This window comes from Zingiber officinale, chromosome 2B, assembly GCF_018446385.1.
Source record: "Zingiber officinale cultivar Zhangliang chromosome 2B, Zo_v1.1, whole genome shotgun sequence".
NCBI classification, from domain to species: Eukaryota; Viridiplantae; Streptophyta; class Magnoliopsida; order Zingiberales; family Zingiberaceae; genus Zingiber; species Zingiber officinale.
In genome coordinates this window covers 119,142,934-119,148,819 of record NC_055989.1, presented here as the reverse complement: position 1 = coordinate 119,148,819, position 5,886 = coordinate 119,142,934, and the positions used below count along the sequence as shown (strand labels likewise).

General features: G+C 32.0%; 1 pseudogene; it reads right to left on the bottom strand.

The window, feature by feature from the left end:
- Window positions 1-202: 202 nt before the first annotated feature.
- Window positions 203-2,111, bottom strand: LOC122048611 (annotated as a pseudogene).
- Between the last annotated feature and the right edge of the window lie 3,775 nt (window positions 2,112-5,886).

Genomic DNA, 5,886 nt, shown 5'->3' with positions numbered 1-5,886 from the left:
AAAAATTAAATATAAATTACATCTTTGTATGACAAAAGATAATTCGTTCCCCCTCAGCCCGTACCAATCTGTCTCTACGCCAACGGGGACATCATTATGCTTACATGTACAGGCCCTTTATTAAACAGCTGGTATACGTACCATTTATTAATTAACAAAAGTAACTCCGAACTCTAAATATAGAGCCATAAACAATTGCAGATTAATCACCAAGAGGATCAGAAATCGGTGAGAGTATTACTGGAAGTCTGTTCTTCATCTTCACCGTGGGAAAAGTGATGATTTTGTCATCCTCGGCAACCCAGCTATGAGAAAAACAAACATACACTCATGAAGTTAGCAACAGTCATTAGAGAGAGAGAGAAGAAAAAAACTTGTTCTGACAGAAATCAAACACCTGAAACTGGTAACGAAATGGTGGAGAAAAATCGATACTTCCAATCTGGTAATGATGTATCCCGGACAGCCTCTGTCCACCTCCGAACGGAGTAAACGTGGTTTGGTTTAGTCCTCCTTTGCCCTGTTCATCATCAACAAACCATCACTAATTGGAGGCCAATTAATTATCTCTTAAGTCATAGTACTGCATGTGCTGCTGGGAGAAGTAATTTTAGGAGCACCTCCCATCTCCACGGATTGAACTCAAACGGATTTTCATAAATGCTTTCATCAAAGTGGACGGTGGCGAAGGACGTAGCCACGCACCATCCCTTAGGAAATAAGTACCCTGGAAAACACATTGCCAATGTTGAGTTGTGTACTATAGTCATTTTATTGGCAGAGGCATCTGAAAGCACATGCACCTTTAATCTCGGTATCCGCGAGGGACTTTCTCCAAATAGAATTGACAATGTTTGCCATCCTAAGAGTCTCGTAAATTACCTAATTAAACACACACCAAAGTCATTTCTTTCGCATGGGGAATGGTTCAAGTGTTCAGAGCAACTCACATTTTGAGTGAAAGGCAGCGACAGGTAGTCCGACCATTGGTAACCATCACCGATTCGGCTTTTCTTCTTCTTTAGCTCCAGATTCTCTTCCTAATTGAGAAGCATTAAGAAATAATTAACTGATTAATTAATCCATGATGAACAATAATTAAAGATCACTAGTGCAATTAATACCAGTAATTTCTTGCGAACAGCAGGTGAATCACTAATATACTTGAGTGCGAGAGTCATGAGTATGGGCACGGAGTGGTGCCCTGGAATCATCATCTCTATGATTACGTTGCTTATCATCTCAACAGTTGTTTCGTCACTGGACTCATGGAATTCACTGATCAAAACATCAGCCACGCATGTCCTTGCTCGGTCGTCATTCCTCTCAGCCTTCTCTTTTATGATCTCTTTCACCAGAATCATCATTCTCTCCTTGGCCTGCATGCCTCATCATTAGGTAATTACTCAAACCAATCAGTATAACACGACGTACTCCAAAAACTGGAAATTAATGAAAAAGGAACCAAGATTAAAGATGGTGTGCATGCATGCCTTCAGTGACTTGTACAGCCTTGTTCCAGGGAACTTAATAGGGATACATATGATGCCTTTGAGTACTTCGGTGAACTCCTCCTTCAAAAGATCCATCTCTCTGTCTGATACGATTCCCAGTAAGCTCCAAACCAGCATTGGAAATGCTATCTAAGAGAGCATCAAAAGACTTGATTAATGTACATGAAGATTTAATTAGCTAACAAGAGAGTAAGCATGCATCTAATTTAATTAATTTGTTGTGACCTGATATGTTTCATCTTGGACGTAGATTCTGTGCTTCTCTTCCCATGCATGGACGGCGAGGTTGACAGAGCTGGCGACGTTTCTAGTGATGAATTGCAGTGACTCTTCGGACTTGAGGAACTTGGAGATGAGGCCATGGAATCGCTTGTGGAGGTTGGCATCCATTTTGAGGATGGAATACTTGCCCGACAGCTCGATAATGGACTTGGGGTAGAAGGGAGCAAACGCTTTCCCATTCTGCATCACTGCACTGTTGATTTCAGGGTCTGTGGACATAATCAATGGCCTTCCTAAGAGGTGAGTCTTGAACACCTTGCCGTACCTGGAGAAGTACATTACAGTTGATGATGTATGCATGCATGCAGTCCCCATTGGCAAACATAACTTTACATGCATTCCCCAATGGAAAATTTTTTTTTTTCACTCCCTAGTTTAATATACTTACATAATTGTCCCCGATATTTTAAGTATAAAAAGTCTAAAAATGAGTATAAATCCTCTTAAATTCAGTACATTAAACTAGAATCTAGTATGTTTTCTATCAAATTGAGTACGATTCTTTTTCCACCTCAATTGGATAGAAAATATGCTAGATTTTCTTTAAATGGTACTCAATTAGATGTAAAATATACTAGATTTTTTTTAAATGATACTCAATTGAATGAAAAATATACTAGATTTTTTACAAATGGTACTGAATTTAGGAGGAATTATATTAAATAGGAAAAAAGTCGTACTCAATTTAATAGAAAATATACTCGATTCTAGTCTAAAATGCTGAATTTAATAGGAATTATACTCATTTTTAGATTATTTATACCTAAAATATATGAAGGACAATTTTAATTAAAAATATACTCAAATATACTAGATTTTCTTTAAATGATACTCAATTGGATAGAAAATATACTAGATCTTCTTTAAATTATACTCATTTTTGGACCTTTTGTACCTAAAAAATCTGAGGGGCAATTAGGTCACAATATTTGCACGAGGGAGTTGAAGCAAATAAAACTTTAGATGCAGGGAGTGGAAACAAAGTTTTTTATGAGTGAGGATTGCATGCAAAATTCAAGTTGTGATTGGGAATTTTTCTCTAATTTACTCTTGTTTTTTTTATAACCCTACTTGGTATATACCTCAACAAAAAAAAAAAAATCTATCTTAAAATTTTTACTTAATATTATAATTCAACCCTTAAACTCTAATACTAAAATTTGATTGGCATAACCATAAATTTTAAAAAATAATAAATTATGCTAGACACGCACAGGTGCACATAGCACATACACCTAGTGTAACATGTTTGTTTGTGTGTGTAGGCCAGTTAGCCTGCACATCCATGGTGGGCGACCACTATGAGCGACCCTCATAAGACAGGGCACCCGAGTTTCTTCCAGGCGCCTCGATTATTTTCATTGTGAGGAGGTGCCCATGGTGATCACTGATGTACACAAAAAAATCTTTATATATACTTGTCCGACTCCTATGCCTGACTCCCATGCTCAACTGGGTGTGCAGGGCACTCATCAATTTTCTTACAATTTGATATACTCTAATTTTCTTACAATTTTAGAAATTCAAATTCAATTTAATTGCACTCATCAATTTTCGCCGCTGAAAATAACAAGTTAATTCATCACAAATATTATGATGTATATTGATATTGTTGTCTTTAGAAAGACGTTGTATCATGATATCAGACTATGACTAGTTAATTTATTAGACAATGACAGATGCAGACACTTATAATTAAATAATAATTATATATTTTTTATATATTCTTCTAATTCTGTCTTCATCAAACGAAAGGTAGATTGAACATATACATACTTTGCAAACAATTCATGTATAAAATTCAAAGTGAATTTCAATTTTATATACACACACTTTCATATATATATTTCATATTCTTCTAAAGGGGACATTGGTTTCTGAATATTTCATATCATATTCTTACATTTATGCATTTCTTTCCTGAGATATTTTTTTCATTCAAAAGATATATTAAAATTCAAGTCTCAAAAATAACTTCTTATAAAATTATGCGTAATAGATCTAATTAATATATATATATATATATATATATATATATATATATATATATATATATATATATATATATATATATATATATATATATATATATATATACCTTCTTAAGTCTCCGCACTAGCGGAGGCTTCTTTTATTCAAACTCTTTACTTGCTCCTTCTCTCTAAGTAAACAAGATGAAACAAAAACTCTTGAACCACTAATCATCCGTTTAAATTTCAGAACAAAAGATTGAATTGAAAGAATCAAACAGAATATTATAGTGAATGAGAACAGGCCATTTTTAAATGGCATAGAGGGCATTTAAAAATATTCTCGATGGTCAATGAGAAGATCTGAAACTGAAAGAAAGAAAAAAATTAATATGCTTACAATGATCGACGCATTTGCATGAATCTGACATGATCGGATTTAATAAACTGGATGGTCTCTCCGATCAAAGGCCATCCTCGCCGTCCATTTGGAATCTTGGAGTGACTACTCTTCTTCTTCACTCCCCACCAACAGGAGCACAGATACACCACTGCAATGCCAAAAACTGCACCACAAACCAAGCCACTCCAATCCATTTTGTTGGACAGAGGGAGAAGAGAAGAAGAACTCATGAGAGGATCAAGGAAAGATTTGCCATATATCTCCCATTGCAGTTCATGTCTATTTAATTTGGTTTTAGTGTTAAAAGGGGATGGTAACAATACAAGCCAAACTTAGACAACCTGACATCTTTGGATATATGGGAGGAATATGGCAAGTGTCGCAAGGACACTTTATGCCTTTGAGGTGCTGTTAAGTCATGTAATAAATGGAAAATAACGGGACACCTAGTTTTTTTAATTTATCCAAGGACAAATTAAATTTCTAAAATATCTTTCCTGTCTATTTTAGCCGTAAATTTAAATTAAAAAAAATAATTTCCCTTATTTAAATTCAATCAAATGGATCACCAAATTATGAAAAAAAATAATTATTTCATCAAGTATTTCATAGAAAACATTGATGATCCTCCCTAATGAGCTTAATTATTTATTTTTTTTAAAAAAGTATGTTATTAAACTTTTCATGATTGCCTAAATTTATTTTTTTATTTTTAGCTTTAGAAGTTTAATTTAAATTTTATTATATATATATATATATATATATATATATTAAAAAGGTTAATAAAAAATCTTTTTTATTATTTAATATCTAATTATAAGAAATCAAGAAAAAGTGAAATAAAAATAATAAAAAATTAAATTAAATTAAATAGAAAACATAGTATATAAAAGGACCTTACAAATCTAAAATTTATATCAAATTAACATTATTTATTTATTTATTAATATAGCTTTTTAAAAAATTGAGTTTTTAAAGTCAACAATGAGTCTTGATAAAAATCATAAATGACTCTAAAGAGCTCAATTTGATTCTAACTTTCATTCACAGTGGTCCTCTAAATTTATCTATATTTTTATTTTTAATTTTGAAATTTTAATAAATAAAAGAATTTATAAAATTACAAAAGAATATTTGTAAAAGGAAAACAAAAAAAATACTATTTTTAGTTTTAGAATTTTCTATGTTTTTTAATAGCTAATTACAAGAGAGAAAAAGTAAACGAAAACTAAAATAAATAAAATAAAATAAAATAATAATAATAATAATAATAATTCAATAGGTTTCTTATAATTTAATATTAAATAATAAATCAGTATCAGTCCAAATTTTATCTAATAGGTTTATTTCACGCGCCTGAGTTTTACTAGATAAGGAACCTATTAATTAAATAAAATTTGGATTAAAACTAATTTATTTAGGTTAATCAATGAGTTTCGTTTATGCTTCAAACAAGATTAAAAGAGTGGCAAAAGTAATATTCTAAGTCAATCAAAGGTCTATAAATTCTGATATCATACTGTGCCAAAAGTAAAAAAGATTGAACTTTTTAAACAATTTCTTTAAACTAATATATAAGGTTCATGAATTAAGAGTTTTTGGGCATACTGATAAGAGAGTAAAAGATGGATAAAGGTTGGACTCAAATTGATTTATCTAGGTTTGTCATTGGTGTTGTTGTAGAGTACATAAGAGGTGTCTATGTTCAGATAGGAAA